The sequence below is a fragment of the Onychostoma macrolepis genome, chromosome 01 (genome assembly GCF_012432095.1).
Source record: "Onychostoma macrolepis isolate SWU-2019 chromosome 01, ASM1243209v1, whole genome shotgun sequence".
Taxonomy (NCBI): domain Eukaryota; kingdom Metazoa; phylum Chordata; class Actinopteri; order Cypriniformes; family Cyprinidae; genus Onychostoma; species Onychostoma macrolepis.
The window spans coordinates 34,514,176-34,541,703 of record NC_081155.1 but is presented as its reverse complement, the minus strand read 5'-3'; the positions used below and the strand labels follow the sequence as shown (position 1 = coordinate 34,541,703).

Sequence of the window (27,528 nt, the reverse complement as noted above, 5' to 3'; positions counted from 1 at the left end):
AACTGTGCGTGCATGTAATGTTTTATATATGAGTTACATTAAGAACATGTCTCTGAAATGGTTTTCAAAACTGTCCTGGAGCATCCCAGCACTGTCTCCCTCATCTAACACACCCGATTCAACTCGTCAGTTCATTAGTAGAGACTGAAATGGGTCCGACCTGAAATGGGTCAGAAAAGGTAAGAGTTGAGAGAAAATACGATGCATGTCAGATCTGTGTCATGTTCAGCAGAGACATCTCTTAAAGAAATAGCAGCCAAAACAACCTAATAACCCAGAGGCTGTGATGTCTGTTCATCAAGAATAAAATAAAAAAGAGGAAATCAATAACTTTTATATGGCTGCAAATATTTATCTGTGTTTAGTTTAGAATTTAGTTTTTGATAACTTTATTAAATTTCTGTATATTTCTGCAGAGGGGCACAGGTAGCCTAGCTAAATATAACATTATAATGGGTTTATGTGAAGATTGTTTTAAGTTCACTTAAATTAGAAGTTATTTTTAAAGTCTAATAAATGTTAAAATTGATAGCTCTTAATTATAATGTAATGTTTAATGGCTATAGTCAATGGTTAAATATTAGATTAAATATCAGTATTACTTGGTATCAGTGATACTGGCCTTCAGTCATAAAAAAGATGGCATTAAACAAATATTACAAATATGTTGTTTGTACATTAATTTGAAGATTGAATGTGAAATTATTGCAATATAAAGGTATATTTAAAAACTTTAATGTTAGGTGGGATTAATCGTGATTCATTTCAGAAAAAAATGTGCGATTAATTAGTTGTTGTTTTTTTAATCGATTGACAGCACTAATACACTGAACAAAATCATAAACTCAACACTTTTGTTTTTGTCCCCATTTTTCATGAGCTGAACTCAAAGATCTAAGACTTTTTTATGTACACAAAAGGCCTATTTCTCTCAAATATTGTTCACAAATCTGTCCAAAAACCAGTCAGTATCTGGTGTGACCACCATTTGCCTCACGCAGTGCATCACAATTCCTTCTTCACAAGTTCACACTTACATATAATAAATTGAGTAAAGGTTATGTGTATTTGGCGTGCTGTCCAGGGAGAGGGCTCCGAGCTCAGTAATTACTGTCTGGGGAGAGGGGTCTGAGCTCTGCATTTAGCCCGGACCCAGAGCGCTCCTCCCCGTGTTGGGGTAGGAACGGGCTGAAGGTGAGGAGTCGGGGTGGTGGAGGGATGCTAAAAGACTAGAGCTGATGGAGGTAAGACTGCTTTGATTATACACTGTAAAAACTAAAGGTGCCTCAAATATCCCTTTGAGTACTCGAGGAACTTCAAAATGTAATTTAAGTGCCTCAAAGCTCTTTTTTTCATAATAGGGTTCCTGGAGGAACCATTTCAGTCTTTGCAGTTCTTGCAAGAACTTATGGGATCCTTGAAGCACTTTGTTTCCAGTTCTGAGGTTCTGGAGTCACCCTTTCATTACACTGAGACCTCAAAGTGCTCTGGAGGTTCCTGGAGGAACTCAAATTTTTTAAAAGGGTTCTTGTAAGATCTGTTAACATTGAAATGGTTCCTGGAAGATCTGACTTGTATAAGCCAGCATCTGGAGGAACCCAGAGATTCATGTGACAGAAATTAAATAGGACTGATTATTATTATTGTTATTGTTATTATTATTATTTACTTTTTTGGAATGGTATGGAACATAATCACTTTTGTGGCACTTGGCATGTGAAAACAAAAAACTTGGGCATGATTAGAAAAGACTAAATAGTCTTACAAATTGTCAAAAAAAAAAGGGACATGCAAAATATACAAATCAGCCAGGTATGTCTGAAAACACTGTTTTCAGCAATAGGGAATATACACATATAAGGCCATACAGGCAGTGGCTACACCATGGTATTACAGATTATTTTCTTTATTTCTTTCTGTCAGATTGCACTTTTATGCCTCCATTTGTTGGATTTTAAATACTTTTGTTGTATAACTTAAATACTGCAATAACTGAAAAATAGTTTTTAGTTTAGAAACAAATGTAAAATTATTTGAAGGTAGATATTGTTTTCCCTGAAACTTTAAAGCTAACATTAAAAATATTATTGAACTAAATATGGCTCAACACATTGATTTCATTAAAAATACACTAATTATAACAATCAGTACAAGTGTAATATTTAGAATTTTTATTTCCCTAATGAAATAAGTTTCAATTATTCAGAAATAATTGTTTAACAATTAATATAATAAAAAAGTATGCTGTTGTCAAGAAGAAGAAAATGTCCTCGCGCACCTGCTGTCTGCTCGCGCGCGCACAAGTGCGATTTCAAATACAAAGTATCATTAAAGGTTCCTCTCCTCAAAGAAACAACCACAGCGCAGGACTGTCTAACAAAAGGTGAGTAAATTCTCCAAAATAAATATACAGATTTACTATTCGTACACAAATTTCTGTACTGACACGCTTAACTGTATGTTTTTATATTTAAATGTTTGTTGTTTATCATTTTAACCGCTAATTTAATAGCCGCGATGCTAGCTATCATAATGAACTTCGTGGGACGAAATGGAGAGTATTAAATCACAAACGGCGATTTTTAGTCAGCTTTGTTCATTATATTCACTTTTAGTCATTGTAACTCTGTTCTTTTCTGAACTAATTTGTTGTCATTTACGTTTGTTAATCGTTACCCATCCATGTTACATGTAGACTATCTAATAGCTTATTTTTCGATTAATTTAACTTACAGAAAAAAACTGTTTTTGTCCTTTTCTCTCCTCAGAACCTATACATTTAACAGGGTTCACTGAGCAGCACTAATGTAAGTAGACCTTTTTTTTTTTTTTACTTTGAAATAACTGAAATAGTGTTTCAGAGTGAGGCCTAACATTAATCCAAAATTATATATGAATCCAGTCTTATATACAATATTAATGTTACACTGAATTGAATTAAAGAGTTTATAATTTATGTTTTCTTTTGTTTTTGTTTTTTTTAGCAGTTAATGAAGACGTATGTTTCATGAATATGGCTCTGTAGTGGACTGGTGGAGCTGCTGATGTCTGTTGCTGGCTGACAATAAAGTGATCTCTTTGGACTTACCTCATCTTTTGAAGGTGTGTAAATAAGTGAACAATTGAGGAGAAACATCAGAAACCGATCTAAAACATTCAATTACTTATAGTTTATATGTTTTATTTTTTTTCCACTTTTATTTTCTTCTAAGAAATCCGAGCCTTGCTCCTGATCCTGCTGTGCTGGACGGTATATGATTAATTGAGGTAAGTCTGAGTTTGTGCATTTTGAGGTTTACACACACACATATACATACATATACACACATATATATATATATATATATATATATATATATATATATATATATATATATATATATATATATATATATATATATATATATATACATATACATATACATATATACACATACACACACACACACATACACATACACACACACACACACACACACATACACACAGGTGCATCAAAAAAAAACTAATTAGGATATCATGAAAAAGTGTTTTTTGTAACTTATTTCAAAAAGTGAAACTTTCATATATTCTAGATTAATTACATGTAAAGTAAAACATTTCAAAAGTTTTTTTTTTGTTTGTTTTAATTTTGATGATTAGAGCTTACAGCTCAAGTCAAAAATCCAGTATTGGATTGCTGCAGTTAAAGCTATTGCTATTCAAATCATCAATCTTATTGTCTCTAGCAAAACAAATCATTACAGCTCCAAGTGAACCATGTTCGACAGCTCACCAAACTATTGTTCAGGCTTTAATGTGTGTTGCTGCAGACACCCGGAATTTGTACTGTAGGGATGGTCATTTAATTCAACTAAAATGTAAATATTTTTGGCTTTCGTGATCTGTAAGCTGTAATCATTAAGATTAAAACAAAAAATGTTTTTTTTAAATGTTTTACTTTACATGTAATGAATCTAGAATATCTGAAAGTTTCACTTTTTGAAACAAGTTACAGAAAAAAAATGAACTTTTTCACGATATTCAAATTTTTTTAGATGCACCTGTGTACAGTATGTATACATACACACGAACACATACATACATAAATACATTCAAATATACATACACTGTGTGTTATTGCAATAGATATTGCATTGAACTAGTCCACAACCATTAATCAGTACGCTAATATAACAAAATACTCATTTTAAAGATACTCTGAATAAAACCATGTGCTAAATGAATAAATGTCAATATTTTGTTATTAAATTTTATGTAAATCCCTCCTTTTTCAACGAACTACACAGAATCTTACACTAACTGTGGTAATGGAGACCCATTTGGTGAGAGCAGCACTGCAGATTTTCCTGATGGTGAGGAGCTACTTGCTGACGAACCTACCAACATGATTTCACCTTATAAGTGCCTTTGTTCTATTCAACATTATACAGAAAAGCTGTTAAACGTACAGCAAAGTGTACTATTTTTCTGCTGCATTTGTTGGGTATTCAAGAGGAGATCATCAAGCTACCTACAGCTGTCTTGAGGCTTATCAATTTCTTAAAATTTCCTGTGTGAATTTTCCCAATCTGTGACCTCCATTTAGAACAAGAAAGAATGTTATCGTTGACTGCGATGTACATTAAATTTGCTCATTTGAATTGTACTATTTTTGAGGTATGATTGTTTTAAAGTTCTAAGATATTTGAGTCACATTTATTTGTTTATGGTTTTGTCAAGGTGTAAGTTTTATTTATTTTTATTTATAACAATATTAACACTGGTGTTCCCATGAATTTGATTGTGATGTGCAGTATTGATTATTTATTTGAAACTTCTATGGATGTTGTTGTTAATCAATAAACAATGTTTGATATGTATTCATTTTAGTTTTTCTGTTTGTTTATTAAAATAATTAAATGTCAATAGCAGGAACAATAAACTAGAGGGAGGAGAGGGAACAAATATTAAAGAACTGAAATTGAGAAATGGTGCCTCGAAGCACCAAGGTGGTTCCTGACCATTCTTAATAAAAGGGTTCCTCCAGGAACCGTTAAAAGTTCCTCAGAGAACCACCCCTTTTTAAAGGGTGCCTAGAGGCTCTACAGAGGGTTCCGCCACAGTGGCGAAGTGAAGAACCCCAAAAGGTGCCTCCAGGAACCTTTAGTTTTTACAGTGTATATAGGGGTTCTCTCTCGAGCTGATTGGATAGATGGTGTGATTACTGATGATGAATTGGCTGAGAGGGGTCCGAGCTCTGCATTTAGCCCGGACCCAGAGCGTTCCCCCCAAAGATGCAATAAGCACGGGACAGCAGCCAGAGAGGTGTGTTGATAACCCCCCAAAATTGGCAGAGCTTAATGTTGGTGGGGTGCTGGACGTCACTTGGAGTAACGGCACTGCTGTGGCCTTAGAGAAGAGAGTTTATCTCCTGCGGGAGTGGACACCGTTGTGGCGGTGGAAACGAGAGAGATAAAGGCACCTGCGGGAGCGGACACTGCTGCAGCATCTGAAAAGAGAATGTGGCTTCTACGGAAGCGAGCACTGCTGCGGCATCTGAAAAGAGAATGCGGCTTCTGCTGAAGCGAGCACTGCTGCGGCATCTGAAAAGAGAATGCGGCTTCTGCTGAAGCGAGCACTGCTGCAACATCTGAAAAGAGAATGTGGCTTCTACGGAAGCGGGCACTGCTGCGGCAGTGGCAAGTAGAGATGAGCAGGAAGTAGGGATAGCGGGTCCTGCGGAGACGGGCACTGCTACGGCATTGAGAAAGAGAACGTGGCTTCTGCGGAAGCGGGCACTGCAGAGATTTCTGCTTTTTGATAATCTACATTGGATATCACACAGAAGTTATTTCAAACACTCGCTGCAGTCTGAAAGTGTGTTTTGAGCTAAAATTATTCTACAAGTCTTTAATGTTTATGTTAGCTGGTAACGAAATGATCCGTGGCGCTGACGCTCTCCAGACACTGAAAAACTCAGACAGTCCTGCTTGTTTACTTCGAACCGGAAGACACTCCCACTTTTGACGCAAGGCCTCATGGGGCGTAGGAAACTTGTGGATAGCCTGTATCAATTCATTTCAAAGCGCGAAATAAACTACGTGCATGCAATGTCGTGGTCAGTTAAGGCATGAAGTTACCAAAAAGGCGATTAAAGCTGCCTTAAAACTGTGCGTGCATGTAATATGTTATATATGAGTTACATTAAGAACATGTCTCTGAAATGGTTTTCAAAACTGTCCTGGAGCATCCCAGCACTGTCTCCCTCATCTAACACACCCGATTCAACTCGTCAGTTCATTAGTAGAGACTGAAATGGGTCCGACCTGAAATGGGTCAGAAAAGGTAAGAGTTGAGAGAAAATACGATGCATGTCAGATCTGTGTCATGTTCAGCAGCGACATCTCTTAAAGAAATAGCAGCCCAAAAACAACATAATAACCAGCTGCTGTGATGTCTGTTCATCAAGAATAAAAGAAAAAAGAGGAAATCAATCACTTTTATATAGCTGCAAGTATTTATCTGTATTTAGTTTAGAATTTAGTGTTTGATAACTTTATTCAATTTCTGTATATTTCTGCAGAGGGGCACAGGTAGCCTAGCTAAATATAACATTATAATGGGTTTATGTGAAGATTGTTTTAAGTTCACTTAAATTAGAAGTTATTTTTAAAGTCTAATAAATGTTAAAATTGATAGCTCTTAATTATAATGTAATGTTTAATGGCTATAGTCAATGGTTAAATATTAGATTAAATATCAGTATTACTTGGTATCAGTGATACTGGCCTTCAGTCATAAAAAGATGCCATTAAACAAATATTACAAATATGTTGTTTGTACATTAATTTGAAGATTGAATGTGAAATTATTGCAATATAAAAGTATATTTAAAAACTTTAATGTTAGGTGGGATTAATCGTGATTCATTTCAGAAAAAATGTGCGATTAATTAGTTGTTTTTAATCGATTGACAGCACTAATACACTGAACAAAATTATAAACTCAACACTTTTGTTTTTGTCCCCATTTTCATGAGCTGAACTCAAAGATCTAAGACTTTTTATGTACACAAAAGGCCTATTTCTCTCAAATATTGTTCACAAATCTGTCCAAAAACCAGTCAGTATCTGGTGTGACCACCATTTGCCTCACGCAGTGCATCACAATTCCTTCTTCACAAGTTCACACTTACATATAATAAATTGAGTAAAGGTTATGTGTATTTGGCGTGCTGTCCAGGAGAGGGCTCCGAGCTCAGTAATTACTGTCTGGGAGAGGGGTCTGAGCTCTGCATTTAGCCCGGACCCAGAGCGCCCTCCCGTGTTGGGGTAGGAACGGGCTGAAGGTGAGGAGTCGGGGTGGTGGAGGGATGCTAAAAGACTAGAGCTGATGGAGGTAAGACTGCTTTGATTATATATAGGGGTTCTCTCTCGAGCTGATTGGATAGATGGTGTGATTACTGATGATGAATTGGCTGAGAGGGGTCCGAGCTCTGCATTTAGCCCGGACCCAGAGCGTTCCCCCCAAAGATGCAATAAGCACGGGACAGCAGCCAGAGAGGTGTGTTGATAACCCCCAAAATTGGCAGAGCTTAATGTTGGTGGGGTGCTGGACGTCACTTGAGTAACGGCACTGCTGTGGCCTTAGAGAAGAGAGTTTATCTCCTGCGGGAGTGGACACCGTTGTGGCGGTGGAAACGAGAGAGATAAAGGCACCTGCGGGAGCGGACACTGCTGCAGCATCTGAAAAGAGAATGTGGCTTCTACGGAAGCAGGCACTGTTGGAGTATCTGGAAAGAGAATGCGGCTTCTGCTGAAGCGAGCACTGCTGCGGCATCTGAAAAGAGAATGCGGCTTCTGCTGAAGCGAGCACTGCTGCAACATCTGAAAAGAGAATGTGGCTTCACGGAAGCGGGCACTGCTGCGGCATCTGAAAAGAGAATGCGGCTTCTGCTGAAGCGAGCACTGCTGCAACATCTGAAAAGAGAATGTGGCTTCTACGGAAGCGGGCACTGCTGCGGCAGTGGCAAGTAGAGATACAGGCTCCAGCGGGAGCAGGCACTGCTGCGGCAGTGGGAAGTAGAGATACAGGATCCAGCGGGAGCAGGCACTGCTACGGCATTGAGAAAGAGAACGTGGCTTCTGCGGAAGCGGGCACTGCAGAGGCAGTATCAAATAAAGCGGGCACTGCAGCGGTAGTATCAAATGAAGCAGGCACTGCTGCGGCGTTTGAAAGAATGTGGCTTCTGGGGAAGCGGCCACTGCTGTGGCTGTGGAAGAATACGGAAAAGGCTCCTGTGGGAGCAGGCACTGCTAAGGTATCTGAAAAGAGAAGGAGGCTTCTGTGGAAGCGGTCACTGCTACGGCATCTGAAAAGAGAAGGAGGCTTCTGTGGGAGCAGTCACTGCTGCGGCAGTGGGTAAATACAGATAGGGCTCCAGCGGGAGCCGTCACTGCTACGGCATCTGAAAAGAGAAGGAGTCTTCAGCCACATGCTTGCTTCTGCTGCTGTAGCTGTAGGCTGCGGAAAAAAAGGGGAGTGGTTTGTGACTTTGGCGGGACATGCTGAAATGTCCGGGTAGACTGCGGTGTTGCCAACTTAGCAATTTTGTTGCTGGATTTAACAGTTTCTCAGACTACCCTAGCAACTTGTTTTCAAAGCAACTAGCAACAAATGTAGCTATTTTAAAAGTTTTATTTTGAACCTTTTAAAAAGTGACAAAATGATAAAAAGCATGCGTTTTTCTCTTAACCACACGAAAGCAAAGCTTATTGAAACAGCTAGCCAGCTAAGCGGCACATCGGCTGGTAACATTAGACACTTTGAGGGAGGTGCCTAGCCGTACTCACTTCATATATGAATTAAGTTGCAGGTTGCACTTGTTCAATAATTGTTTACGATACGCCTTAATTTTTTAGTTTGTACTTATGATTGTTAATCATTACTGTTGGTCCACTGTGAGATTAATTTTTGTTTTCTGGTTAAGATCAACAGTGGAAGAAAAGTTTCACTGTTGATTATCAGACCTTTCTATCCATTTATCAAAATGAATTGAGAAAAATTAAATACGGGTAAAATGCTGGTGAAAAATACGGAGAGTTTTGAGTAATTTCAGTGTGTATTCTAAGCACTTGCGTCATGATTACATAATGGCTTTAACATCCGATGATGTTGCGATGTCATTTAACAACTTTTAGCAACAAATGATCTGCCTTTAGTGATTTTTACCTGAAAATTGTTTGGCAAGACTGGTGGCCTGCGCCGCTAGCGGAGGCAGCCTCGCGCTTGCATCTGGAAACAGAAGTTAGGGGCCCGGCTGCATACGGCGCTGCGGCCGGAAGAGCCGTGGTGAAGGCTGAGCCGAAGCGGGAAGCGAGTGAGGCTTTGCTGCGGTAAGAACTGGGGCACGGCCCAGGCTCATTGAAGGCCTGCTTCTGCGACCCGACACTCGCAGAGAGCCGGGTCTTGTGCAGAACAATGGTGGTGTCAAGCGAGACGAGTTCGGGGCTTCGCTCGATCTATTGGCCGCCTTGGCTGCTGGAGTGGATTTAGGAGTGAGGTTGGCTGATTTGCAGGGTAACGAATAGATCGTACAAATCCGTTTGTTTATCCTCTGCGAGAATGGAGCGAATTAATTAGTGTTTGCCTCTGGATTAAATACTTACCACTTTCCGATCTGAGGAATTGTTGGCGCAGCCGAATGATACGAGGATGCCGGGGAAGTTGAAAGTTTTGGCAGTGGAGGCGAGGTTAAGCCTCGGTGTCAGGGAAATCTTGTGGCTGGTCGAGCAGAGCGGCATCCACGATGGAGCCTGGGGCTCGGTGGCGATGACTGGCAGAGAAGGAGTGATACTGGGGCCGGCGGATTTGCTGCAGAGGATCTTGAGTGTAGGTCTCGTTGTTTGGATGGGGGGGGAAATATTGGGTCTGTGATAAAGGAGCGAACCGAATGCTGAAAGACTAGAGCTGATGGAGGTAAGACTGCTTTGATTATAGTATATAGGGGTTCTCTCTCGAGCTGATTGGATAGATGGTGTGATTACTGATGATGAATTGGCTGTGTTAATTATCTGCGCGTGCTCCTCCCGAAATTTGTTAATAAAACATCACACATAGAGTTGATCAGGTTGTTGATTGTGGCCTGTGGTCCACTCCTCTTCAATGGCTGTACAAAGTTTTTGGATATTGGCAGGAACTGGAACACGCTGTCGTATACGCCAATCCAGAGCATCCCAAACATGCTCTGAACCTCTAAACCACTCACCCACACGAGGCCATACACGCTGTCTGCCATCTGCCCTGTACAGTGAAAACCGGGATTCATCCGTGAAGAGAACACCTCTCCAAAGTGCCAGACGCCATCAAATGTGAGCATTTGCCCACTCAAGTCGGTTACAACGACGAAATGCAGACAGGTCGAGACCCCGATGAGGATGACGAGCATGCAGATAAGCTTCCCTGAGACGGTTTCTGAAAGTTGTGCAGAAATTCTTTGGTTATGCAAAACGATTGTTGCAGCAGCTGTCCGGGTGGCTGGTCTCAGAAGATCTTGGAGGTGAAGATGCTGGATGTGGAGGTCTTGGGCTGGTGTAGTTACACGTGGTCTGCGGTTGTGAGGCCGGTTGGATGTACTGCCAAATTCTCTGAAACGCCTTTGGAGACGGCTTATGGTAGAGAAATGAACATTCAATTCATGGGCAACAGGTGTGGTGGACATTCCTGCAGTCAACATGCCAATTGCACTCTCCCTCAAAACTTGCGACATCTGTGGCATTGTGCTGTGTGATAAAACTGCACATTTTAGAATGGCCTTTTATTGTGGCCAGCCTAAGGCACACCTGTGCAATAATTATGCTGTCTAATCAGCATCTTGATATGCCACACCTGTGAGGTGGATGGTGTGTCTCGGCAAAGGAGAAGTGCTCACTAACACAGATTTAGACAGATTTGTGAACAATATTTGAGAGAAATAGGCCTTTTGTGTACATAGAAAAAGTCTTAGATCTTTGAGTTTAGCTCATGAAAAATGGGGCAAAAACAAAAGTGTTGCGTTTATAATTTTGTTCAGTATATATATATATATATATATATATATATACAGTATATATATATATATATATATATATATATATATAAATAAACCCTTTTCTCACTTTTGTGACAAATGCTATTAATATTACTATATGAAATCTGGGATTTCCCTGTGGTGCCTACATGTGTGTGTCTCTTGGCTCACTGATTCTTTCAGCCACTAATCCTACATTCAGATGACTAGATGTCTCTGTGGAGTCTGACCTAAATACAGTATCTCAACACAAAAAAGTTCAAGCATTAGGCAAATACTATTTGAGAGTAGACTGTAGCTACTACTGTGTCTGTGTGTGTGTGTGTGTGTGCGCCAGTGATTCAGGCTTCAAAAAATTGACATTAATATTCATTTTAAGTTATCTGATCACAAGTGGGCAGTGCTAAACAGAGATGTAAAAGGAGTCCAAAGCTAGCAAAACTCCAAAAAATGCATCCTTACATACAATTCAATGCGGTCTCCAAATTAAATGACCACTAGCTGCAGTACAACACCAACTAACTTTATTCCTTTTCACATAAATTATGATTACAGGGGCAGATTAAAATTAATATATACATTTTTTGCACATTATGTTACGATGGTGAAACAGTTTTAATACAGTGCATAATTTGTAAACTAGCACATTTTGACATTGAATTATTATTCAGTTTCATATGTATGGCTTTTCTGGCATGGTAAACTTGCTAGGTAGCCCACCTGGTGCAGCAACGCTCTTGCGCAAAACACGCAAGAAGTAACGTAATACATTTTTACAGAAATGTGGCTACAGGCACGTTTCTCCAATGAGCCTGGGTTGGGTTGGTGAGCTCAGTATCATGAAAATGTGTATCAATAGCACAATTCTTTTTTGTATTTTGCATGCTATTTATTTGCAGAAACTGACTTTGGTGTGCATACCATATGCATGCGTTTGCCGTGCATATAATACGCAGTTTTTGCGTGCATATGATACACATTTTGCCATACATATAACACGCACCTACCCCACACCCCTAAGCCTAACCATTGCGTATCACATGCACGCCAAAGTCAATGTATGTGTATAAACAGTACGCCAATTATAAACAGAAAATCATTGACATGCACTTTCATGAGATCGTGTTAGGTTGGTAAAATCATTTTGTGTAAAATCAGCTAAAACTAATCTTAATACCAGGTCAGAGAGAAAAAGATGGATTAGGTCTTGAAAAAGCTGTAGCACAGACTGTTATATAGTAGTAATTGGATAGTTACATCACTGTCAGTAAGTGTAAATAGTGATAGGCGAGTTAGTATTGGCACAAAGGCCTTCAATGTTATAATTACATGTTAAAGATCCTTTTTAAAGTGTGATGCCAAGTGAAACTGCCACTGAGGCTGCACTATTCAATATCCACAACAGAGGCAAACCGCGGGCCAAGATTCAAGCCATCAACACTCCTGTCCAATATAAACTTTCCACTGAAGAGTTAGCCACATTCTTAAAACTAGCAGTTGATGATGTCATTTACATTTTGCCCTATATATTCTTGTAGCGTAGTAAGCTAATTTCGATAATTCAAACCATCTGAAGGAGAGTCTGGAATATAACTGTCTCTGGATTTATTTCACAAAAACAAAATCTGCTTTCAAATGTGGGTGAAAGGAAATTTACTGACACTGTAAACTCATTTCAGTCCTAATGTTTCTGTTTTCATAGTCAATGACTGACAGACTGATTTTACAAATAGCTTCAGTTTCAGGCTGTGCTAATACTGTTAATCCATGCCAGGGTTTGGAGCGTTGGTGTTGTGCTGGTAATCCGTGCTTCATGATAGCCAAATATGGGTTATTACAATTTCAATATGATTTTGAACCTATTCTCATTTTTTTTCTTCACAAACTGAATTACAGAGGGAGACTCTATGCAAATATGATAATATTTTATATACTGTGAATATAGCAACAGCTAAAGGCTATTATTTCTCATAAACCCTTTCAGCCATGACTATATATACAAAATAATGCAACTAAAGTATGGGTACTACAATATTAAAAGCACAGAAAATGTCATCCTTCTATTAGAAGATATAGTCTTTGACATGAAAATAATAATAGAACAGTATTCAATAGATGCGGAGCAGTGAAATACAGTATATGACAGTAGATGTTTCACATCATAAGTGTTTCTATATTATGTTGTACTTATTGACAAGTTTGGAGTTGGTAAGACTTTGAGGTTTATGAAAGGCGTTTCTTGTGCTCACTAAGGCTGCATTTATTTGATAAAAAAATAACAGTAAAAATGTCAATATTGTGAAATATTGTTAGAATTTAAAATAATTTTTTAAAACGTATTTTAAAAATGTATTTATTCCTGCAGTTTCAGCACCCAATACTCAAGTCTTCAGTGTCACATGTTCCTTCAAAAATCATTGTAATATGATTCAAGAAACATTTCTTCTTATTACCATTGGTGTTTAAAACAGTTCTATGCTTAATATATTTGTGGAAACCATGACATTTTTTTTTTTTTTTCAGGATTCTTTGATGATTAAAATGTTCAAAAGAACAGCATGTATTTGAAATTATATCTTTTGTACCATTATAAATGGCTTCTTCTCATATTTGATCAATTTAATTCATCCTTACTGATTAAAAGTATTTTTTTTTTAATCCAAAATCTTTAAACTGTATATATTCTAATAATAATTAATATAATTTCTAATTAATTAATTCTAATAATAAATTCTAGAATTATTTCACATTCACATGCAGTCCAATCCAAAAGTAAATCAACACCCCTGGCATATCGCATCGTGTCCTAACTTCTGATGTTTCTGGGTGTCACAGAGCATTCTGGGGCCCGTTAAGGGGGCTTTTAAACTGATGGGTGGCTCCTCTTTGATCCAGCTGCTCTCTTTCTGATTGGATGCCAGATGGCAGGAGAAACACTCCACTGACGCGCCCCTCGGGTTTAAGAGTACATTGGAGAAACAAATGGCATAATCCTGTTACACACAGGGCGAGGGCAGGGGTCACAGATCGGGGCTTGTTCATTTAGCTGATGACAGTTAAGGCTACCAGAAAGAAAGCTGTGCAAATGTATGCAAATTCCCTTAGTGCTATTAAGTGGCGATGCAGAGCCTGTATGCTGTATATGAATGTATAAAGACACAAAAGATATACACCCACTCAGACATTGCCTCCTTGTTAATATCAATGCACAAACGATTTTAAAAACGCACTGAAAAGATGTGTTCTGGATGAATTCAAAATAACGGATCACTGCAAAAAAATTCTGAACCATTCTTTTGAAGATCAAAAAGAATTTTGGCTCTCAGTAAACGGCAAGATTGTCTATAAAGAGCTAAAAAGCACTCGCTGTTCGTTTTTCATGTTTCTTTCTGTGAAGTAGCTCTGAATAGGTGTCATTTGTGTGATCCCACCACTTGAACCAAGAACAAACCGTTGTCAGTTATGAGTCACGCATGAATGCATTTGAACACACACACACATACAAACTCTTAGGCTGTGACGCTCCATCAGAATCTAAGCACAGTCCTTCATTCCAGATGTGTGGGCTTCAGTGGCGCCTCTGTTCTCCTACAGTCCTACACAGATCGATGAAAAAGTTCAAAATGCTTTTTTTCCTCGCTTTTTCTCTCCTGTCCTCCTCCACAGTACTGAAAGCTTTTCACATGGTCAGCAAAAAAGAACCAGCCAAGATTGATGTTGTGTCAGCTTGTTGTAGTTGTGTGGTCAATAAGTAGAAAAACAACTCACGATGCAAGATGAGGCATATTTAAAAAAACAAATCTACAAACATAGACACATTTTCTGTGCTGACCACTGCAGTAAGGCATGATTGATTGTCCTGGACCTCTACAAACAGTATCAAGCATCTTTAGGTCTTTCAGTTTGATGACGTTTTCACAGACGCCTGCTAAAGGGGAACAAAACTTTTATGTTTATCACATGCGGCATTGGGCAAAGGTAAGCCCCCATCATCTGTACATTTTTTAAAGGTTTCACATGTGTTTCCCCTGGATTTGAACCTATAACCTATTGGTTACCAGTTTAGATCTTTACCCAGTCTGGCAGGTTTTTCGGTTTGATGAACCAAAGGGAAAGAAACATGTCTGCTTCTGCTCCATCATGCAAAGAATCTTCTGGTTGCCATTCTTACAATAAAGGTGAACAGGATTCACATTCCATTTTATCCAGTTTCTCAGTCTGTTTCTCTTTAATATGGTCATCATTTTAATCATCGTTACATTTTAATCAGTAAGATTATATTGATTAAAAAACAATCAAGCACAATCAACTCCTCTAAATATTTAATCCTAAGGTAACACATTTGCTGTGCTGACCACCACGGTAATATTATATAGTTTTTCCAAATAAATTTTCACACAAGGAATATTAAAATGTTTTATGATGTATCTGAACCCTTTCCAACAATAACTGTATGATTTTGAGATGCATCTCTCTGATGCTCCAGAAAGAAAAACGGTGCATTAAGAGCCGGGGGTGAAAACTTTTGAACAGAATGAAGATGTGTACATTTTTCTTATTTTGCCTAAATATCTTTTTTTTTTTTTTTTTTTTTGTATTGCCCTTCAGAAGCTACAGAAGGTACTTCCCACTAGGCAAAATAATTGAAATATACCCTGATCTCCAAATTCAAAAAGTGTTCAGCCCCTGGTTCTTAATGCATCATTTTTCCTTCTGAAGCATCAGTGAGCATTTGAACCTTCTGTAATAGTTGCATATGAGTCTCTCAGTTTTCCTCTGTTTGAAAAGATGGATGTCAAAATCGTACAGTCGCTGTTGGAAAGGGTTCAAATACACAAAAATGCTGGAAAACCAAATAATTTGTGGGACAGAAGACAGTTTAACTGTTCTGGACAAACTAAAATAAAAAAAAATAAAAAAAACAGCTGTGTATCATTCAGGTAACAACACAGTATTAAGAATCAAGTGTATGTAAACTTTTGAACAGGGTCATTTTTATAAATTCAACTATTATTTCCTCTTGTTGAAATATCATTATTCAGCTGAGTACTAAATAAACTATAACATGCATTTTGCATGATCCCTCTTGCTTTGGTAAAATAATTAACATTTTTCTGTGGTATCTCACAGCAATAACACTGATACTGTAAATAGAGATTAACTTGTATTTAACATGAAATAATCTATAAACTGTTTAAAACCTCAGAATATAATATTTTTCTTGCCTTTTAAATAAAGTCGTCAGATTAACAAATTAACACTGACAGGGAAAGTCTACATGAAACATACAGCAAGCTACTGTTCTGTGATTCCTAGAGTGTTGTTGTTGTTTTTTTTGTTTTTGTTTTTTGATTGAAAAAAGCTACCTGGTCTCATGGAATAAACGTACCTGGGTGCACTTTTTAGCAAGATGCTTAATACGTACCGATAAGTACATATCACTGCAGTTTCCAAAAGAAATGAACACTAGAGGCAGTAAAACTCTGACGCCTTTTATTCCTTTTCACACAAATTTACAGAGTTTCGATTAATAAAGCGTCATTTTCGCACAATTACTTGAAGAATATCATGTTGTGACTTCAAAACAATATTAATATGCTGGGAGATTTGAAAACTGATGCTTTTGAATGTTAGCTTCACACATATCCAGCTTCATATGTATGGGTTTTCATAGACGGTAGGTTTGTTCGGTAGTTCACGGAGTACGGAGCTGAGGAACGCCGGTTTGAATCCTGTGTAACTACGGTTCAACAAAACAGTTCAAATCTGCATGTAAGAAAGTTAAAATAGCATGGTTGCATCAACAAATGCGTTTTTATATCAGTTTTGCATTTGTCAACACTATCGGGTAGGTTTAGGGTTGGATTCGGTGTATGGCATATTTCCAACACGATAGAGCATTAATTTTTAGCGGTGTATTAACCTGAAGCAGCGTAATAAAAACACAGCAATACGTACCTATATCAACGTAATAAAAACGTGCCAGGGTTTACGTATTGAAACCGTGTTTTAGCGACACTCTGGACATTTCTCTTTGAAACTGTGGCGAAACGTGCAGTAAGGTACGTAAAAACGTGCACCCGGGTATGTTTTATGCCATGAGACCAGGTTGGAAAAAATGGAGCTCAGTGTCTTCATGGTTGCTCCGGTTAATTAAATATCTTAACCTAATTAAAAATAATTAAATAACTCACTGTTCTTTCCTTATTAATAGACACATTACTGCAATTAATTTAAGTAGGATTAGAGCACTTTTACTTTTCTGATTTGCACGTTTGTTTAATCTTTATCAGTATCAACATTTGATTGATGAGGTCTGTCATCTCACTAAACATCAATTTCTGGAGGACTAGAGAGGTTGTTTAATATTCTAGAAGAAAACTTCTTCAATCCTGTGAACACAGTACAGTATGTGTGCTGCCCTTCTCCCTTACACACAAACATCTACTCTCTCATCCATCCAAACAGAGGACAGACACACTCAATTAGATCAAGTCTGGCTGATCCGGGCCTGAAAGTATCTGTTCGCATTTGAGCAGGGAATGAACTGTTGGACATTAGCCCTTTTCCACATCTGCTGATAATCTTAAAAGGATGAAGGATGGGGCTATGAGGTCAGTAAAAAAGGAAATATCTCCTAAAAGACGTTTGAAACTATCTCATTAAAACCTCCTTGTCACTCTTTGATCTGATGTTGGATTAGCAGAAACCACAGGATTAGCCCTCAGGATTAGCTCTCGGTTTTCAGGGTGGTTAATTGTACATGATGGTATCAAGTACACACTGACAACGCATACTACTGTGCAATATTTCTAGATTTATAATCATATGCATTGTTTTATTAAAGTTCATGATTATTAAGATTGGCAATCGGATCAGATTTGGAATTGTGCCTTGAAAGTTGAGGAGGATAAACTAAGTAATTCAGTTACAGATGAGCCTCCCATGAGATATAAACACACGTGTCTGCAATTAAGACAACCATATCTGCCTGTTGTTTGGATCCATCTAAAAGTTAAAATTAACATGTAACTGGTCTAGGTCACTATTTCTTAGTTGGAAAAGACTAATGTTTACAGTAGTATTTATTAATTGTTTCTTGTCACTTTCTCAAGTCACACACACATAATATTTATATTCTGTTATTCTAGCCTGATCTCATTAATATTCATAGGATGGATACATAAAGTATAAATGATGCAATGTTATACTGAAACATGGACATCTAAAATGTAAAAGTATTTACTGTATGCATAACTTTAGAAATGTAAGTTTATATTATAAATATATTTGTGTAATTACAACAACTTCAGTTAGAATATACAATGGAGCCTTTTCACATACACTGTAAAAAATGAATCATGGGTCTTATAATTTTCATTAAAAAAATTAAGGTGATAATTAAAAATAGTGTGTATATTTCATTAAAGAAATTGTGGTTCAGTGTTGTACAGAAAATATTGAGGACTTTTTACTAATAAAACCAATTTTTTTTTTTAAAGGAAACATGAGCAGTTTTAAGGCTTGAATTGAGGAACTGATTAAACTAAAAAAAAAAAAATGAAGGAAAGAAGGCTACCTATTTATTTTAAGAGAATTAGCTCAATTTTGCAGTTTTATTTTAGAGGTGATTATTAGTTCCCAGCACGCTTTGGCTGGATATAGTGTAAATTTAGAAATTAAATGCTAATTTATGTGTTTCTGAGTGAAGGGAAGCATCTATTAAGAAGAAATGTAGTGCAGATACATTTTTGTATGTTTGGAAAAACCTACAATATCAGCATGGATTCATAAATCTAAAACACAAACCTTTTCACATATGAAGAACTTTAGAGACATACAACACAACCTTTTCACCTATTTCAACTATGTAAAATACATACGTTTCTCTGCCTGCAGATCACCATGGGAAGTAGGTGCTAAAGACAATAAACAGGTGGATCAACCTTCTATCCTAGATCAGCCCTGATTATATCCCAAAGCCTTGTTGTTTGACCCTGACCTGAGCCAGACCAGCCTGGTGCTCAGCAGGGTTAAGTTGCTCCACTTTGCTAATACGCTTAAAACGATTAAGGTTTGAACATAGGAGAAGGAGCCTGGTCCTGGATCAGAGTGAAAGCTGTTTACAACTCTCGATACTGTTGTATGCTGAACAGGTAAGCTGTGAAGGCTAAAATGAATTCTGCTTCATTGGTTTAAGGATGACATAAGGCTAATCTTGAATAAGGAGGTGCACATAGACTGACTAATCCATTGGTTATAGTATAGGCCTACCCTGTTAGGTTGAGGAATTACATTTACATTTATTCATTTAGCAGATGCTTTTATCCAAAGCAACTTACAATTGGGGAATACATCAAGCGATTCATCTTAAAGAGGCAAATAGACACAGGAAGTGCTCGTAATACCAAGTTTCAAGCATTGTTCAAATAAGTACAAGCTAGACAGGGAAAGATTAAAGAGATTTTTTTACTTTTAAGGATGAAGTCAGATAGAGACGAAAAAGGTGAGTTGAGTTGATGAAAAAAAAACTTAGACTATGAGGCATTAGAGTATTTTTTAAGGCTCGTTTAAAAAAAATTACAAATAAAACTATTTTTTCCTACATTAGGGCTGTCATTCGATTAAATTTTTAATAAAATTAATTACATGATGTGCCGTTTCACCATTTGTATCACACCGCTTCAGTTGCTGTATTTCTCACAGCGAGTGTCATGGCGAAAGCCCAATTCCACTATAATTTAAAAAAATAATACTGTTTTGTGTCACAGAATGTAGTTTTAAGAGCATTTCATGCGAGAATGTACTTGTTTGGACTTATTAAATTTGCGTCAATGTTTTCTGAGATGAGAGCTCCAGGACGTCAGCAGCCATTCAGCGCTCATAAACCCACTGAGAGTGCCTCACCGCGGCCAGATCTTCTGGAATTTACTGCTGGCTCTGATGTCTCTATAGTGGTTAAACATGATATATATTTTGATTTGGGTAAATCTAACACTCAGTCTTTGGTTTCAATATATTATTTGTTCCAGAGCAAATAGTTTTGGCAAAATCGCATCATGTTTATGTAACTTCAATGCTGTATATTAGAGTACTGCCTTTGTACTTTTGACTGAATTTCCTAGCAACTTTTACGATGGCTGTTGTTCTTTTAGATATTATTATGTAATAAATAAATTTACATGAGATAGTGGCTCATTAGAAGAATAAAAAATTGCTGGTTGCAAAATGTCCCCAGAATGTCTCATCGGGGCCTTGTTCTACTAAAAGAAGAAGTTTCCCTTCTTTTATTTTGAAGTTAAACTCCAGCTTCAGTGAAAACAGGCTTACAAAAACACATCTCGCTACAAATGTAGTGAAATGCTGTAATCATCCGTTGCAAAAAAATAAAGCATAACTGGTGGCTGTTGCATTCCCAAAGCACAGCATGTGCAATAAATGAGTTCACTGCATTCATTCACTGTGAACAGAGCCATTATGAGGCGTGGAAAACATCGGATCACGAGCTGTTCACCTGAACGAAGTGCGCGCTTTGCTTTGAAACATGCAGCATAAACAGACTAGATGAAGGGATTAAGCCATATTGTGCTTTTGGTTTTAGTTAGTTTGATAGATACTGTGCCAATGCATAACGGCCCAAAACACAACTTTAAAAAGTTTACAATATTTTTTAAAGACTTCACATTTTGCCCAGAAGACCTATCGTTTCATATCGTCATGTAATCATGATAATGTCGAGACAGTTTTGCTATCGCGATATCACAATATTGGTAATATCATTACATTCCGTTTTGTACCTGTTTTCATCTAGTTCCAAACAAAATAGAAATTTACATTTACATCCAACTAGGAGAATTACCGTCAGCTACCATCAGTTACGCATTTTCTGTTTTCATTTTTTATGTTTGTACAGTTGTGAGGCATTCTAGTTAATTACGAAGACATGAAACCGCATGACATCTTTCTCTTAAATTACATATGGACATTATTTGTTCAGCATATCTGGGATGTTCCAACTGACACTTTTTACAAATTACAATCAAAGTCTACCGAATATTCTAAGGTGGCATGTGCCAGTCAGCTTGAATAGACATGACGCTAAAGAAATAATTGGTTTTAGAAACCAGGAGACCAGCAACAAGTGGCCACATGATCTCTAGTCTACACTACACTGACCTATTTGGCCCATGTCTAGTCTTCCAAATAAAGTATCTTTCCTCACCCAAAACATATTTTGGTGTGCCTTTTTTCATTTTACTTTGAGGGATAATGGTGTGGTTGTTATGATTCATTGTACACAATGTGCTGTCTAGCTGAGCTTTTGCAAGATATGATCATCATGACACAACAGTAAGGTTGGGGATTTCTTTCATTTTCAACACAAAGGGCTTGTAGAAGACCTGGCAAAAGGGACAAAAAAGAAGAAATGACAAAATGGGACAGGTTGAATTGGTCAATCAAATGATGCCATTAGTCCTGGTGTGAAGCTATATATCGCTAAATGACACCAATTTAAACTCTCAGAAAAATCCCCCCAATGGTTATGAGGTCGTTTGCAAAGCGATATCATAGATATGCAGAGAAATTGAGGACAAAAGAGACAGCTGATGAAATGATGTTGAATTAAATCACTCGTTTTGAATAATTGGAGACATATTGAAATGTCGATGGACGCTAGCATGCCTGGCACACGTTTATTCAAAATAAAGAACTCACACACACACATTTTCAGATTTAAAAAAAAAGCACTGACCCAATTTTATTTATTTTTTTCATAACTGTGTATAAAAGCACAAACACTTAAAAAGGGACACTTACCCTATATATACTACCAGTTAAAAATTCTAAAAAAGCTAAAAATTCTGCTTTGAAATCACATTAATAAATTACAATTTAAAATGTATTCAAATAGAAAACAGCTATTTTAAATAGTAAAGATATTTCACAATATTACTGATTTTGCTGTATTTTATATCGAATAAATGCAGGATTGGTGAGCAGAAGAGAATATAAAAATATTACTTTTCAAAAACGTAATAGTGTTTTCAAAAGTAATAATGTTAATGTACTACTTTCAAATCTTACAATATAGCTTTTTTTTAATTATGCTAATTTCATTATGGCACACAAAAAATGCTTAAAATATAAATACAAATATGTAATTGAAATATATAGTAAAAATGTAAAGTTTAAATTATTGGTACCAGTTTGTACCTTTTCACTGAAAGTTCCATGTGATATTCTAAAATCTGATTTGTGTTAAATGTGTTCAATGAACTGTTTGATGATGTATGGAGCTGCTGGTAAGGGCTGCCACATATTTCCATGACAATCTGTCAGTGGTAGGTTAATTTTTTCCACAGTGCAGCAGACTCACTCATACCATATTGTTACTCTCCACATGCAACGCAGGTTTGTATTATGTGATTAATGACAGCAATAGAAGTTGATTGCTGTCTGGACATTATGTTAAATTAGAGCTCCATTAGCTCATAAACAAAATTGATGGACTCGGGGTCTTATGTCTCTAGTGGGAACTAAATGACAGGTAGAGGATTGTGAGATTTACATGTTTGGAAGACTTGTTTTACACATGTCCACCAGACGCAACGCAACAACATTCTAGTCAAAGCAATTCTGAATCTGTCCACAGTGAATCTGAACTGAGCGTGGACGAGTTTTGCGTGCTCTATTTGCCTGCTTTCTCACAAAGTGCTAAGCTGCTGAAGAGCATAATGTTAAGGACACATACCTTGTATTATTTTTACCTCACTTAAGCTTCCAAACTCCACACATATAATTTTCCTTCTGAAACGTTGTCATCTACAGTATATCTTATGGTTTCCAAGTTCTCCAATCAGTATATTTTCGTCAATGATTGACCCTCAGGATTTTGCTAAATTAAATTTAAAAGTGGGCGGGGCTATATAGCGCAACGCACGGACAAATTACAGTGTTGCTTGTAGCCAATTGGCAAAAAAACAAACAAAAAAACCCCATCGTTTTCAAAAAGAGTTCAATTATGACTTTTTTAGCCGATTGAATAATGTTATTATGTTATCGAGCTGACTGAATTAGCATAATGTGGGCTAATTCAAAAATAAAGTAAGCTACGATATATTATACACAAAAGTTCTTCATACAGTGGACTACCAGTAAAATTTGGGATCAAAAAATATTCAGACACTTTTACCTGATCATGTTTTGCTTAAGTGTTTTTTCTTTAATTGCTAATGTGACCATTTTACACCACAGACTGAACATAATTAAGTATTTCTTGGTAATTGGTTGACCTAAATTGATATTATCTAATTGTGTACTTAAATTTAACAGCAGAATGATTTTTGGTTGATTGTAATCCATTACATACCTTTCTAACAAAGTTATCTGACATTATCAAGATGAATTTGTTCTGACACAGTTTAACTCTGAGTTCCTGTCAATATTTTATTACCATTTTCTAAACTATAGCAAATAATGATGTGATATAATGTGAGAAATGTTGAAGGTGTCTAAATAAATTTTGGTTTTGACTGAATGTTTTTATACAGATGTCTTAGCATACTGCATTAGAACAACGCCAGGTGAGAAAATTATGTGATTTTCATTTTTGATAAGCTATCCGTAGGATGTTCATCTCTGTCTCTCAGCTCAATGCAGTCTGCAAAATATTATCAATGATCAAATTAATTTAAGATCAATTTCAAGAAAAGAATACTGCACCCTACAGATGAACACTACCCAGAAAATGCTGCTTTGGCAAAATAAATGAAATGGTGAACCCTGTAAATGGGATTTCCCTGCACAAATTTCAGAGTTAGTTTAATAGTTATATTGAACTATGTATAGACAACTAAACAGAACCACAATGGGACCCACAATAGTTTATTTGAAGTGTTGTTTTTTTTTTTTCAGGTCAATCTCTAAGCAACCAGCAGTAGATGTTGAGCAGCCCAACTTTGTCTCTGGCCTTGCAGTGCTGTTTGTATTATTGTATGATTTCAACCTCCAGTATCAGGAAGAGGTGGCATGCACCCCTGCGATTGAGGTTAGACATTAGCATATTTGCCATTGATATATATGATAGTGAATTGTCACTAACTTGTCTTGACAGTATTTGTAAAGTACTTTAGTATTTTTTCACAAATATTTTATACAGTTGATTATAGAGCTGAATGATATATTTCCTATTTAACATGTAGTCATGTAATCACATCGCAAGTGTTGCAATTCACTGTGCTGTGAGTATATATATATATATATATATATATATATATATATATATATATAGATAGATAGATATATAGAGATATAGATATAGATAGATATAGATAGATATAGATATAGATATATAGACATATGCATAATGTTCACTTGTTTTTTTTTTTTTTCTTTTCAGCCTTTTAGACGCTTTCTCAACATCAACCCTGAATGTGCATCAAAAACCAAGAAAGGAAAAGTGACTTAAAAGAAGACTGGACGTGTGTACAAAAAGAACAGTACAGTAAACCCATAGGTTTCCTCTCTTCTGAAAAACTTTAAAAATATATATTTCTGAAAAACCTTTCCATTCTTTAAAAGTAAATAAGATTACTGTATTTTGAATTACTTGCTAATTGTTAATTGCATTTTACATGTTTTATTATATATTAAAAAAAACTAAAGCTGGCATTTCATCCAATATGTTCATATAAGGCAATGTTCTGGTCTTTTCTTCTAAATAAATAAATGTTTTAAAACTTAGAGAATGTTGTTTTCTCTTTTTTGTTGTGACTACTGTTATAAAAAGTATAATATTTTTAATTTTGTAAATCTAAGAGTACTGAAATAAAAGCAGGAATTACAGTATTCCCTGTAAAAAAAAAAAAACAGTCCAATACTGTAAAAAATAAGTTATATAACAGAATAATACTGTATTTGGTAAATACAGTACAGAACTGTAAATGATGTATACAGTAGTAGTCCTGTAAAAATACAGTATGTGGCTGGCAACCCAGCTGCCAGTATTTTACTGTAAATTTACAACGAAAAGTTTGCATTATGGGCACATAGTAGATTGTAGCTGTGCAACTTTCATTGTTACAGTCCCAGATCAGGAATGGCAAGCCCGCTAGAAAACAAGTCCTTGCTTAATTAGAGTGGGACAGAGTTAATGAGTGTGTGTGTGTGTGTGTGTGTGTGTGTGTGTGTGTGTGCGTGTTTTTCAAAAAGCTTGTAAATCATACAGAGCGAGTTTTTTTTTTTTTTGAGAACGTAAAAATGCAGAAAGTTTCCTGTAAGGGGTAGGTTTAGGTGTAGGGCAATAGAAAATAAGGTTTGTACAGTATAAAAACCATGACGCCTGTGGAATGTCCCCAGAATTCACAAAAACAAACGTGTGTGTGTGTGTGTGTGTGTGTGTGTGAGAGAGAGAGAGAAAGAGAGCGAGAGATGCACATCTCAGTTCTTGTTGTAAACAGAGGTCACCAGGGAGCAGTGAACTGAATATGTTGTTCTAAATGCACAGTCCATTACAGCCCATGTGTTTTATGGATATCTCTTCTAGTGATAGACATATTTTATGTACAAATTTTTTGAGCATTAAAATATGATTCCTTAAATATTTGCAAAATACATGACAATGATTTAATTTAATTTAATGCAGCTATGTTTATAGTATAATAAAGGAACACATGGTTGCTGTCAAAAAAAAACAAAAAAACATTTCTGACTGCTTTGTAAATAGATTGATAGGGATGTGCTGTTTTGATTCAAACTCCTGTCCGTAGCAAATATTCACTCTTCATATCTAAAATCTTTTCATCAACGATGTTGTTGTGCAGAAGTTAGAAATATGCAAAAACCATTGTTATAGAAAATACAAGATTGCAGAAATGCCATTCAAATGCATGGCTTGCCCGTCGTCTTCCCAGACTTACGTTTCTTGTCATTATGCGAAGATAAATTAATAAATTCCTGATTAAAACAGTTGAAGTTGTCTATCTGCTCTTCCATTATGAATTCATGAATATGTTACTGGAGTGATTTGAAATGAGAATGAGGCGAGAGAAAAGTGTGTGTCATTAGGCTTAAAAGATAAGATAGCATTCTGACAGGGATTCACGTTTCCCAATCAGAATGCCGCTTGTGTCGGAGGAGAGTAAATCCCCTCATTTGCCATTATAATAGGTATATTTTTGAAAATGGAGATTGGAAAGCAAAACCACACAGGCTGTTATCAGGCAGGCAGGTGTAGAATTCATAAGCGGAGACTGTCATTACCATCTGAAATGAACACTGAAGGCGATCAAAATAACTCTCTAGCTAACACAGGAAAACAACTGTATCTCTCATTTCAAACTGATGTGTCCAGCAGACATGACGAGGATTGCTTTCATTTGAAAGAAGCATGTTTTTAATGCAGGGAGAGAGCTTTTGTACTCAACATCAGTCTGTTTTGATGCTTGGAGAATAGATCCATCTCTTTTTCTGTCCACTTCATTTTGTCCCCGGCCCCTTGAAAACAACACACAAATAAATTTGACTAAACTGAGGCTTTTATGGGTTCGATATTACCAATCTAGATTTAATGGGTTTCAGATTCCAACTACTACTAAATAAAAAGGCTCACTTAATTTCTTAGAAATGTACTCGGGAATTTCTGCATGTGGTTATTAAAGACTTCATACCATTTCCAGGAAAGAATTTAATCTAATAACTTCAAAAAATAGCATGTGGTGTAAACAAAGTAAAAACAAATATCCCTACAGGAAAAGTGTATGTCAGGGTTGGGTAAAGTGATGAGGCTAGGACTCAGTGGTGCAGGAAAATTGGCTTTTTATTAGTAATATAATAAAGCAAAACAAACAAACAAACAAACAAAAACTACCCCATAGGGGAAAACAGCCTGGCAACCAGGCTTTGCAAGGCTGGACAGGGCAAGGCAGACAGGACATAACAGGATACATGCAATGACAAACTGGCATAAGACTGCAAACACAAGGAGAATAAATAGGGAGCAAATGAGGAGTGTAATGAGGGAGGACAGGTGGGGCAAATAAACCAATAATCAGTTAACAAGATGGGAGGGGTCAAGCCAATCTACATGAGAGCGCATGGCACACATAAAACAAAAACACAAGCACATGGCCAGCAAAACAAATCACCAGCCATGTGCAAAACAGGACACGAACACGCAGCTAATGAGAACACTCATAAGCCGCGTGTTCACACAAGACATGACAACATGAAAGCACGCAGCCAATGAAAAACACGAACCACGTGCTACACAACACACGTGGACAGAAGAGTGCACGGCCGAGCGAACATGGAGCACGAGTGTCCAAACCCCGACACAAAACCAAAACTCAAGACATGAGTGCTGGGATCCGAACACCACGCTCCAACACGATACAAGGCACGCAGACGAGATGAAAACAGGACATGACGGGAGTGTCAGGGCTCTGTCACAAAACCATGAATAACACTAGACCAAAGTG

The 27,528-nt window shown here is 36.9% G+C and overlaps 1 long non-coding RNA gene across 1 annotated transcript; it reads left to right on the top strand.

The window, feature by feature from the left end:
• The first annotated feature begins 2,696 nt into the window (after positions 1-2,696).
• LOC131547840 (uncharacterized) lies at positions 2,697-4,792 on the top strand. The gene is made up of 4 exons (XR_009273030.1): positions 2,697-2,807; positions 2,985-3,102; positions 3,213-3,267; positions 4,290-4,792. It is a non-coding gene; the product is annotated as an uncharacterized LOC131547840 (long non-coding RNA).
• Positions 4,793-27,528: the final 22,736 nt, after the last annotated feature.